This window comes from Crocodylus porosus, unplaced genomic scaffold, assembly GCF_001723895.1.
Source record: "Crocodylus porosus isolate Cpor-Errol unplaced genomic scaffold, CroPor_comp1, whole genome shotgun sequence".
Lineage (NCBI taxonomy): Eukaryota > Metazoa > Chordata > Crocodylia > Crocodylidae > Crocodylus > Crocodylus porosus.
The window spans coordinates 113,519,343-113,532,388 of record NW_017728931.1 but is presented as its reverse complement, the minus strand read 5'-3'; the positions used below and the strand labels follow the sequence as shown (position 1 = coordinate 113,532,388).

The window sequence follows — 13,046 nt, the reverse complement described above, 5'->3', positions numbered from 1 at the left end:
CTGGTCTCCCAGGGGATCCTGCCCATCAGTTCCCTAAGGGAGTCAAAGTCTGCTTGTCTGAAGTCCAGGGTCCATACTCTGGTGCTCTCCTTTCTTCCTTTTGTCAGGATCCTGAACTCAGTCATCTCATGGTCACTGCTGGCCAAAGTGTCATTCACTTCTACATTCCCCCACCAATTCTTCCCTGCTTGTAAGCAGTAGGTCAAGAAAAGCACCATCCCTAGTTGGTCTCTCCAACACTGGCACCAGAAAGGTCTCTCCAGTGCTCTCCAAAAACTTCCTGTATTGTTTGTGCACTGTGTATTGCCTTCCCAGCAGATGTCAGGGCGATTGAAGTCCCCCATGAGAACCAGGACCTGTGATCTGGAAACTTCTGCTAGCTGTCTGAAGAAAGACTCATTTACCTCAGCCTCCTGGTCAAGTAGTCTATAGCACCTACCACAACTTCCCCTTGTTGCTCTCCTCTCTAACCTTTACCCAGAGACTTTCAACAGGCCTATCAATCATATCATATTTTCTTGACTGTGCAGGGACTTCCAAGTCTTCCTGCTTGTTTCTCAGGCTCCGCACATTCATGTAGAGACATCCAAGGTTACTAGCCGACTGCCCTACTTTCTCCAGAAGAATGAGACCTCCTCTGCTGCCCTCTCCTGCTTCTGCTTCCTCCAGATCCCCCACTTCCCTGCTTACCTCAGGGCTTTGTTCTCTATCACCTAGCTAACCTAATCTAAAACCCTCCTCACTAAGTTAGCGAGCCCGTCTTAAAGATGCTCTACCTTTTCTTGATCAGGTAGATCCCATCTCTTCCTTGCAAGTCTTCTTGGAACAACATCACATATGCTGGTTAACCACCTGCCATATTGTTTTGTTTTGACAGACCCATACAAGAAAAATGTAAAATAGATCAACAAAAAAAAGGTTCTTAAAAAAAATATCTTGTGCTGTGTAGTCATCTAATTACTTCCAGTGTTTGTCCCTTCTGCAGTAGGACATACCACGTCTGCATTACACAGGCTTTGCTCTAAGACATCTCCATGACCCTAAAAGATTGGCAAGAAATTTTGGGGACTCCCTAGTTATCTTGGAGTACAGTCATCTCAGATTGTACATCATACTCTGAATTGGCTGTTTTTTGTATCTTTGAATAAATTATTTTAAAAAAATTATAAACTCAAAAACGGCAGTAATATTTCACAAAATTACCTACATAAATAAATGGCTAATCCCTTTGCAAAATTAAAAGGGCATTAAAGAAATGAGGAAGACAATATATTTAAAAAAAAATTGGATGAGCTTCCAAATAGAAATATAGTTCAAAAGAGCTATGGTCATTACTGCTCCTGCAAATTCATTCAAGGTCCCCACTTAAAAGATGTTATCTTGATATTTGCAAACACAGTAGAAAATTATAATAGCTGGAAGTGTAGATGACTGTACTCCAGGATAAATAGGGAGTCCCCCAAAGTTCTTGCCAATCTTTCAGGGTTATGGATTCATAGATTCATAGATGTAGGGTCGGAAGGGTTCTAACTAGACCATCAAGTCCACCCCCCTGCCATAGGAAGGAGAGAATACTGGGTTCATATGACCCCAGCTAGGTAATTGTCAAGCCTCCTCTTAAAGACCCCCAAGGTAGGACCCAGCACCACTTCCCTTGGAAGTTGGTTCCAGATCCTAGCCGCCCTAACTGTGAAAAAAAAGGGGGTTGGGGCACACCCATCCTTCAGCTCTCAACCTTTTAGGGCAAGGTTAAGCACAGTCAACAAAGAATTTCTACCCATCACTTCACTCACCCTGAATCATCCTATGTGGGACTTAAACTCATATATCCCATGTGGTAGGCCAAAACTGTACCACACAGCCACCAGTGGAGATGTCTCAGAGCAAAGCCTGTGTAATGCAAGTGACTGTCAAAGTAACATGGCATTCATGCAGCATACTCCCTTGCTTCCCATCATTTTCCCATTGAGGCCTAACTGATACCTTCTCAAGCTCACAGTGTGAGACATCTGAGGTGATTCTCACACCCAGTTCTGCAATGCCTCAGTACATAGGTATGCTGCTGGGCTGCCAAACAAAGTAGCATTTATAAAAGTTTATGGTACAAACTATATCACTAATTGCAACCTTGGAAAAAACTGGTCTTTTCATTTATTTATAAGAGAAAGCTATGTAAAGAACGCAGAGCTATAAACATAAAAAGACCAATTGATTTATTATGCCTTCTGCACTGGTGACATTTGTCATGAGGTAAGAAAGAAGGAATATTTAGCAAAGTTGTATTTGTCTCTCTGGTTCTCATTACTTTAGCTAATATCTATAAAGGAAAAAAAAGTTCAAAACTTAATAATCCAACAGTGCTCTCTGGTGGTGTGAAACAAAGGCATTTTATTCTCTACAGAAAAATCATACAAGTCCAGTACATAAGTCCTTGAAGACAGATAAGTGACAGGAATTCTCAACATGTTCCTCAGTGATAAGAAAAATAAAGCAATAAACAACATTAAAACCACCAAAGCATGAAATGTGGATCCTGGCTTCGTAAAGGTAATGTAAATAAAAAAAATATTTAAAAAAATGTTTCTTGTCCAGCAGAAGTGTTATACTCATAATTTTCAAAGAGAACTAATTTCTTCTTTATGTAATAAATATCCAAATAATGTGAAAACTACACTGTATAGTGGTATATTTTATTGTGGAACACTTTGGTCTTTAAAAAGAGCAGGAGCTTTCATTTTTTTAAGGTGCATCACATGGATATAACAAAAATAGCTTAGCTAAAACTAATAATAATTTGGAGGGGTAAAGGTGCAAGTGTGAATCAGGGTCATTATGCCACAGACCAGGAAAAAATATAGCCTTATTGATTTCCCACAAGACTTCTGGCTTTGGCTTTGATTATATAGAACTGCTTTAAATATAAATAAACTGACTAATAGATAAAGAAATAATGCACATCACTGAAATACTCCATCATGTTTTAACCTGCCAAGCAGGTGAGGGTTTGATGTTTGTTTGGATAGATTTGTTTAAAACGAACAGCTTTATGAAGACTTTGGTAGATTCTGTGACTCAGGACTTGTACAATTTAATAAAGTATAACTAACAGTAACACTCCTTTACTTAAATGAGCTAAATGTATGAGGATGTTTCTTAAACCTACTGGAAATTTCTAAATAAACCATTTTGTTTGCAATGATCATTTACTGGATCACATCACTTTTTTACATATTCAGCCCTGAAAGATTGGCACCACAGATATTCCAGCAAGTCACAAGTTTCTTGATACCATCCTCAAATAAGCTTTTTGGTTGCTGTGACAGCCACAGCTGCACTACAAATTGAACCTCTGCATTACTGGTGAATCTGTGCTGATGAAGAGTCCCCTTCAACAGTCCAAAGAGGTGATAATCACTTGTAGCAAGATGTGGAATGTAGGACAGATATGGTAAGATTTCAAAGCTCAGTCCAAGAAAAGTCTTGACAGTAGCCTGTGAACTTGATAGTAGCCTGTGAGAACATGGCAGTATGTGTTACTGTGGATCATGACTCCATGCTCCATGAAGTGGAGATGGAGTGGTACTATGAAATCCCCCAAAATATGAGCAAGGCCTTGCCAGAGGATGGTTGAGTGTAGAATTTTTGATGCAGTGGTGATAACTGCATGGTCTACCTTTTGCTCTTGGAGTCATAATGGACCAAGGTCTTGTCTCTGGTGATGATACATAACAGGAACCGTTCACATTCATCTCATACACATTGCAAAAGTTTGGTATACACTTCAGGAAAGCTCACCCATTTGCATACAAAGTGGCATTAGCCTCGTCAATTTTGTTCTCTGGCATGACTGTGTTGGGAAGTCGTTCTCATGGTTCATCCATTATGGAAGTACAGACATGTTTAAATGTCTCCATCCACTCATGAACTTCCTGCTGAGTCATACTGTTCTTACTGTAGTTTGTCGCAATCCTACAGTGAATTTCACTAGGCAGCACACCTTCAGACCACAAAAAATGAATGACAGAATGTTGTTGTTCTTTGATGCACACTGACAATTGTGTGGCCATGATGTTTATATGCTACTAGTGTCACATATGTTCAGAGCAAAATGTTGGGTGTGTTTGACAGTGCTACCATCTGTGTTCCCTCCTACTATGTTGTTCCCTACTTTGTTACAGACATACAACATGAGCAGCCATTTTGATATTAGTTTCTGAAACACCCTCTGAATGCCCTGGTTGTCTTACCATGCTGTAAAAATAATTACGATAATCTCCTATGAGGTGGGATTCACACTGACACCTAGATTCTAGTAGAAAGCAGGATAGATTTTTCACCTTATAGATTAACCAAAGTGCATGTGTTTGTATAAGGATGCATATGTATAATATAGCATGAGCTTTCATGGATTGAAACTCCCTTCAATCAGATCCTGTGAAAGGACATGCACAAAACTATAAAAAAAAGAGAAAAATTTGAATGCAAAAGGAAGAGGGAATGGGGAGAGAGAAAGAGAGGTGTGGGGGTGAAAAGGAGGGAAGTAATGATGAAAGAGGCAAACAAGCAATACATCCATAGAAACAAACGAGTCACAAAAGGTAATGGGATAAAAATCTATAGGCATTTATAGACATGTTCCGGAAAGTGGGGGGCATTTTAATTACCGCAGCTCCAAAAGCTGTGCTAATTAAAAGGGCCCAAACGTCACATATATCAGTGTCCCCATGCTGAAAAATGGCAGCAGGGAACTTTAAACTAAAGTGTGTTTGACGAGATTTAGTTCAAAGCACCCTACCGCCATTTTTCAGGGTGAGGATGCTGATACACATGATGCTGGAGTTCACTGGAGCTCAGTAATTTCCACACTCCAGCAGACTCAATGAATTTTGTCTGCTTTAAAGGGCTAGAATTACAGAGCATGTGTGTCAGTGCCCTATAGTCCCTGGTGAATCATACTTAACAAAATTTAGTTTGCTGATGTTTCTGCAATTTCCTATTCAAATTATTTTTTAAAGGTCTGCTGCCTAAGAATAGCTAGATTCCACCTATAACAAACAACTAATCAGAGGTGTATGGTAGGTAATCACATGCTACATGTTTAATTATTGTTTCACAATATCCCCTGTAGACAGGGAGGGTAGCTTATATCCATAACAAGCTATGAGGAAATACAGTAGTGAGATAAGGAAAGAGACTATTTATTTATCTATTTATTATTTATTTTATATAGCATAGCTTAAATTCTTGGTCAGAAAGAAAAGTATCTGTAGTCCAGACAAATTTATAATTCTGACAAAAATATATACTCTTCCCAGGTTTCTCAAAATGGGAATTATTTTATGTGATTCAAAATACATTGACTCCTAGTACATAATACACTAGAAATATGTTACTGTTATTCCCAATATCTTATATTGTGTAAAGAAAGTACCAAGGAGTTAAATGAACAATATATCTCCCTAATAATATTTAATAAAAATCTCCCAGTGCTTTTCAACATATTTATCAATGATTTCAATGTGGGGGTGAAGACCTCACTGGCCAGGTTTGTCAACAACACCAAGTTATGGAGGAGCATGGTTACACTTGAAAAAAGGCTGTAGATACAGGGACGACCTAGACAGGCTATCAAGGTAGGCAGATTGGAACCAGATGAAGTTCAACATTGGAAGTGTAAAGTTCTCCATCCGAGGACAAACAATCCCCAACATACTTAAAGGCTCGATGGCACCAAACTGATTAACTCCATGACTGAAAGGAACCTAGGGGTAATAATAGAACAGAGTATAAACCTGAGCCATCAGTGCAATGTTGTAGCCAGCAGGGCCAACAATACTGTAGCATGCATTAACTAATGCATCTCAAGAAAAATCAAGGAGGTGATTCTTCCACTTTACTCAGCATTGGTGAGACCACAGCTGGAGTACTGCATCCAGTACTGGGCACCAGACTTCAAGAAGGATGTGGAAAATCTTGAGAGAGCCCAGAGAAGAGTCACCCATATGATCAGAGACTTGCAAGACAAACTACACAAGAAAAGGCTGAGGGACTTGGGCCTCTTCAGTCTAAAAAAAAGAAGGCTAAGAGAGGACTTGGTAGCAGTTCACCACTACATCAAGAGAATACATCAAGGGCTTAGCAAACAAGTGTTCACCAGGGCACCCTTGGGGAAAACCAGGAGTAATGGCCACAAACTCCTGGCAGACTGTTTCAGACTGAACACTGGGAAAAACTTCACAGTGAGGGTGTCCAGACCATGGAATAAGCTCCCTTCAGAAATGGTGCAATCAGATACCCTGGAAATCTTCAAGAGGAGACTGGATGGTCACCTCACTGGGGTCACCTGACCTCAGTTGTCTTTCTGCCTAGTGCCAGGGTGCTGGTCATGATGATCTTGTGAGGTCCCTTCCAGCCCCTAGCAATCTATGAATCTATGACATGCCCACTGAGTATAAGAGTTCCCAAAGGTGTAAAAGGCACTTAGAGAAATATAAAAATACAGGAGTCTTGTTCACAGAGTTTCTAATCAAAGAAGAGATAAAAAGGATTCAGAATAGGACTTAATTGAAAATGTATATGAGCATATTACTAATTTTCTTATGTTATTATTTCTGAACTCCTTGCTAACCCTTTTCCTCCTTCCCTTTTCTTTCTATTGTTAATATAGCTCTGAAAAGAGTTCTCTTTAAACACCCCCCCAAAAAAATCCCATAGAAAAAAATACTTGCTACATTTATTTTACTCAAACATGTCAGCATCTACTCATGTAAAGGAAATGTGTCTTCTTAGACAACATTATTTGTATATGCTAGGACAATAACTGACTATAGTCAATGGATGTCTTTTCTATTTAGTAGCTAACAAAGTTGAAATACCAAGTTTAGTAAGATAGCGGTGTGGCGTGCACAATAGAGGGTATGTAAAGCCACCCACCTCACAGTTCAAGGCCCAAAATCTTGCTTTGGGAGTCTACCTCAGGGAGCTTACGGCCAGCTATCTCACTTTCCGGAGAATACCTGCAAGCCTGGGGGTATTCCGTCTAAGCTGTGTGGCTCAGCATTCCCTCTAAGCTGTGTGGTATGTGTGGGTGTGCAGGCATACCTGGCAATGCAGCATGAGCGCAGCTGCATGGCCATGTATGCCACAAGGCTTAGAAGGAACTCTGGTAAAGCTGCCTCCACCCAGGCACTGGTCTCTGGCAATGATCTGTACATCCTCAGGCACTTAGACCCTGTGAGCCTGGGGGGCGCTTTTCCCACAGTAATATTTCTGAGGGCTTGTTTCAGTCTGAAGCATCTGAAGATAGCATCAGGTAGAATTGAAAGAAAATAAAAAAAGACAAACTTCACTAGCAGAGGGGTGGGTAGTGGTAGAACATGGGTAGAATATGCAAGTCAGAGTACACTTCGAGCAAACAAAAGCAATGCAAGTTTTTACAGAGATTAGGCATGGTGACCCTTTTAAGACATGAAGGGCTTATACATAATTCATAACTCCTGGCCAGTTTCCAGGTTTTTCAGAAAATCACCAGGAAGCAGCCTAGGACATTTGCTTGTAGCTTTCAAAATGCCCTCCTCTCCCTAGGAATTTTATCTGGCCAGGTTACCTGATTGACCAGCATGAACCAAGAAGAAAGCAAAGAGAGAAAAGGGTCACCTGGGCTGACTCAAGTGAGGGGTAGAGAGGATTTCTTCACAAGGGGTACCTTCAAGGGGCATAGATTTATAGATTATAAGGGACTGGAAGAGACCTTACAAGGGGTCCAGACCCCCTGCACTAGGCAGGAAAGACAACTGGGGCTCAGGTGACCTCAGCATTTGGAAAGCAGCCACCTTAAGGATTTCTTTGTTTCAGCCTTGGCCAAGTTCAGTAGCTTTGAAGACAGACCTCAGATCTGCTGAGTATGTATCTCATTGCTGCTGTTAAGTTTAAAGGTTACACACAAAAATCCCTAATTCTTATCATTTTTTGAGCCAATTCCAGTTCTCTGTTGGACAATCTGTGTTTGTATTTTTGTTAATCAGTTGTCTGCTATTATTTTCAACTTCTTATACATTTTCCTTTGCTTTCATTAATCTTAACCATTTTCTCTCTTCCTAAGTTATTCTATATCCTACTCATTTTACTTTTTATATTGTAACTGTTTCTCTAAGTACTTTTTAAAACCTTGATGATAATTAGCACTGTAATTTTCCCTACCCTACCTAATTTGTTGCACTTATTGTGAGACTTATGCACAATAAAAGGTATCTACATATACGCAGATAGATTATAAAAAGATCACCATCTTCTGGCACTTTAGTATAGAGTATGTTATATTGGACAGAATTTTATTTCCCTTTGTGTGCCTGAGTGTTAGCTTTCTAGCCTTAAAAGTATAGGGTTTTTTGGGGAGAGGGAGGCAAGGAGGTTGGCATCAAGGTAGTGATTCTGGCTGTGTGGACAAATAAGTATATGTGCATATAGGCTTAGTATGTATTGAATATGTAAGTCCAAAAGTTCATGATGGGGGGAAGAGGAAGGAAGGGGTCTTAACTCAAAAGAGTACTTGGGGCACTTGTGCACAAAGCAATAGATCCCCCCTCATGCATCTCTCTGACTTCCCAATATAATTGTGTAACCATCACATCACAGATTAGGCATTTTCAAGTCTTCCCTTCAGCAGTCCTTTTGAAGCTGCCTTCCTGGACATCTAAGAAGGGAGATATGTGGGGCCAGGACAATAATCCAGGGAATGTGTAGCTCAGTGAGATGACTCCTGCTCTGAACAGAAATAGACCCCATATTCTAGCCTGTTGCCTTGTTCTTCATAGGGGTAGAAACTTCCCTATTGCAGTGCTCTCCATCTATTTTATCCAATAAAATGAAATGCAAGATGCACTAGCTTAGCTACAAAATGAGAACTGGGGAAGGACCTAGATAATACCTGATTTGTGATATGGAGGTTAGAGCATAAACATGGGTTCAAACCCTGTTTGAACAAGAGTGGGGCCTACAGCTTGGATCTCTCACTTCCTGAGCAACCATTTGGCTACTGAGGCTAAAAAATGAAAGAAAGGATCCTCCTCCTAGCTACTCCTCAAGTATTTTATGGACTTACATGCAGGTACATACCTATGTATCCAGCCAGTGCATATCTTATTGGTAATGCCCAGTCTATGCACACACCATTATGCACCTACAGCAGAGAAGCATGGCCAAAAATGCCCAGGTAAATGGCTAGAAAACTGTTAGGTAGGTTAAAAATACACATATAATTCTGTTCATGTTCATAAATCCATAGATTCAACTAAGTTGTTGTCCACTCTGTAGATGTTTATATGAAGCTCTTAACCATAACTTTAGCTTATTATCTTTTCCTTTTCTGGTGCTGTACAGAGCAGAAGAAGCCCTTCCCTTGATTTGTAAGTGGCACTCCTTTTACTACAACCAAGTATGCTGTTGGTTTCTGTTAGACTCCAAATCCATGCGGCACCTAATGACTAGGAAGACGATGATCCAATTGCCCATGGATCCTGTTACTCATTAGCCAGAGCAAGCAGGGAGCAAATACCAGCACATATTGCTTGCAACAGCTTTATTCAGAATGGAGACAGCTTCAGACAAGGGTCCCAAAAAAACAACAAACTGGGGACCTGCAATGAACAATAGCTTTTTTCCCACATTTATACACTTTGGTTTATACTCATTAACGTTCATTCCACCTCTGTCCCTCCTCCTGTTTCACACATTTCTCCTCCTATCTCAAGCTCCTCCTCTGTTTACTGTTTGCTTCATTAGCATGAATTACCTATGCATTTCACTTATTTACATGTCTTTTTGCTATGAGAGCATGTCTAAGACTTGCTCTTCGGTCAATGGGTGGACTTTGACCAAAACCTGGAAGCTTCTGGAGTCTTCTTCACCAATCACCATTCACCTTTTTGCATATGTTCCTCTTGGATTCTGTAACCAATTACGTGTTGGTTTTCACATTCCAATCTGTTTTTCTGTCTCGTGTTGTACCATCTTCCACCCTTTTTGGTTCCCTGTATCTTATCTCATTCCTCATTGTAGCTGGTTCACAAGACACAGGCTTAATTGCTGTTTTTTTCCAGAAAAATGGTTGACACTGTTAAGATAGTTACTTAGCATAAGCAAATGGCTGACTTAGCTATCATTCTGTCTTGTGGTCAGCAACTCTGCTAGGCCACAGGTCATGCCGTTAGTCAGCTGCAAATCCAGTGCTCCTCAAGATTGTCACCCTAACAGCTTCCTTTGCAACAAAAGCAGCTTAGGGTCTATTTTAACCCCAGTCCCTTATTAAAACTGCAGCCTAATTAGTCATTCTCTGAGACTGTATTTATACATTAAATTGTTCCATCCTAAATGCAGAACTTGATGATTGTCTATACTGAACCTCATCTGTTTGACTGAAGGCTCTGTCATAGGGCCTATACTGTTTAACATCTTCATCAATGATATGGACATTGGTGTCAGAAGTAGACTGGCCAAGTTCGCTGATGACACCAAACTCTGAGGTAAAGCATCCACACCTGAGGACAGGAGGGTGATCCAGGCGGATCTGGACAGACTCCTGAAATGGGTGGATGAGGACCTGATGGTCTTTAACACTGAAAAATGCAAGGTTCTCCACCTTGGGAGGAAAAACCTGAACCATGCTTATAGACTCAGTAATGCTACACCGGTTAGCACTATAGATGAAAGGGACCTGGGGCTCATGGTAGACCACAAGATGAACATGAGCCTTCAGTGTGATGCTGCAGCTAGTAAAGTGAGCAAAACGCTGGCTTGCATCCATAGATGCTTCTCAAGCAGATCCTGGGACGTCATTCTCCTGCTGTACTCAGCCTTGGGGAGGCCACAGCTGGAGTACTGTATCCAGTTTTTGGCTTCACAATTCAAAAAGAATGTGGAGAAGCTTGAGAGGGTGCAGAGGAGAGCCACGTGCATGATCAGAGGTCAGGAAAACAGACCTTATGATAAGAGGCTGAGAGCAATGGGGCTATTCAGACTGGAAAAGTGTAGGCTCAGGGGTGATCTGATGGCCACCGATAAGTTTATCAGGGGTGCTCAGTAGGATCTGGCGGAATGTTTGTTCACCAGAGCCCCCCAAAGGATGACAAGATTGAATGGTCCCAAACTCTACTGTGATTGATTCAGACTGGACATAAGAAAGAACTTCTTCACTGTCCGAGCCCCCAAGGTTTGGAATAGACTGCCGCCGGAGGTGGTTCAAACACCCACTTTGAATGCCTTTGAATGTGTGAAGGCACATTTGGATGGTTATCTTACTGGCATCCTATGATCCCTGCTGACTTCCTGCCTGTGGGGCAAGAGGCTGGACTCGATGATCCTCCCAGGTCCCTTCCATCCCAAGTGTCTATGAAATCTATGAAACAGATTCTCTGTCCCAGAATTATCTTGCATTTATCAATGAACTTGTAATAAGGTCAGACCAGAAGCCTGGACCCAGCTGGTCCCTATCAGTAGATCAGGGCAAGTCATCTCTTAAACAGACACCACCTGCAGCAAAGCCAGAGCTGTGCTCATCCCCTGAAGCCACAGGCAGTAGTTCCCACCCACTCCAGCCCTAAAAGCTAGGCCCAGTCTGCCATCTCTTTGTGTGGGAAAAGGCAAAAGTTCTTACTTCTGATGTTCTATGTGTTTCCCTGCTGGTTTTCTGGTATTGATTCCTGGGTCCTACTTTGGCTTCTGATTCTGGTAAGACCTTTGGCATTTTCTGATTCTGGTTCTCAGCTCTTGATTCTTGTTTGGCGTAATATGCTCAGGCTTTTGCTTTCTGATCCTGATTTAGCCCTTGAATTACCCCAACTCTTGCAACTTTGGCTATGGATTCTCATTCCAGTTCTGATGCTAAACAGACCCTAACAGCCCTTTGGTAACTGATCTGGACTGCACACATTTTTTTTTTCTAGCACTAGGCAAGACCGCCCACATCCTGGTTTATTAACAGACTTATCTTGACCTTTGAGGGTACATACAGATGAGTGCACATGTGCCTCTTGTCCCGCCTCAACCCCTTTGAGGCAGGGCAAGAGGCATGTGCGGGAATGAACAAATGTTCTCCACCCTGCAAGTTTGCATCACAGGGAGAAAATTAGACCCCTGAATATTCAAGGCTCTTAAAAAAAACAAAAACAAAAAAAAGCAGGGTAGGTCTGGGACCATGCCCTGAGGCAACTAGAGGCTGGGTCCCCTTGCCCTGGTGTTGAAACACACAGCTAGCCAGGCCACATGTTCAGCACCAGGGCTCCAGTGATGGTGAGAAAGGGGCCGGGGTGCCTGGAAGAGGGAGAGGGGACCATGGGGAGGACCCCCACCAACCCTTCCTGCTCCCCCATCCCCCCGATCCTTGCCTTGCCTAGACCTTCCCCCTGCCAGTCCCCCAGATCCCCTGATCCCTGCCCAGCCAGGTCTTGCTACACTTGGGGCACCTGTGTTGCCCAGCCAGGCCAGGCCTACAGTGGCAGGACCCAGCACCACAGCCAGATGGGGCCTGCCAGCCCTGGTGCTGCTCCAGCAGTCCTGTTGCCTTCAACCCAGGCCAGCCAGGCAGCACAGGGGCCCCAAGGGTGGGAAGACCTGGCTGGGCCTGGCACGCAGTGACTGCACGCCGTGTTGTGTCCTGCCGCCCTGGACTCAGCCTGACCAGGTGACCTAGGGGCCCAGAGGGCAACAGGACCTGGCTTGGCCTGGCATGTGGTCCCCATGTGCCGTGCCAGGTCCTGCCAGCAAGGGGCCGGCAGATGGTCCCCAGGGCCGGCAGGACCCGGCTGGGCCCAGTGGTCTTGCTGCCATAGCTTGGAGCACCTGAATCCCTCTGCTGCTGCTAAAGGTAAGTTATGGTCCCTAGGTGGGGGGTCTGGGGCCCTGTAGGGTGAGCATTCAATATGTTGTACAGGGGGGCTGCACCCTGTGAGGTCCAGGGGACCCACCCTTCCTGAGCAGAAACCCCACAAAGTCCCCCACACCCACAGCTCCCCCCAGTAATTGCCCTACACCTACCCACACACCAACCCACA

General features: G+C 42.8%; 2 long non-coding RNA genes across 2 annotated transcripts in view; one reads left to right on the top strand and one right to left on the bottom strand.

The window, feature by feature from the left end:
- The window catches only part of LOC109316129, a 26,081-nt gene extending 15,878 nt beyond the window's left edge, over nt 1-10,203 (bottom strand). The window contains exon 1 of the long non-coding RNA XR_002102715.1: nt 10,128-10,203. This is a non-coding gene — a long non-coding RNA (uncharacterized LOC109316129). The remainder of the gene's footprint in view (nt 1-10,127) is intronic.
- Nucleotides 6,855-13,046, top strand: part of LOC109316128 — a 17,704-nt gene continuing 11,512 nt past the window's right edge. The window contains exons 1-2 of the long non-coding RNA XR_002102714.1: nt 6,855-6,865; nt 10,120-10,203. This is a non-coding gene — a long non-coding RNA (uncharacterized LOC109316128). The remainder of the gene's footprint in view (nt 6,866-10,119; nt 10,204-13,046) is intronic.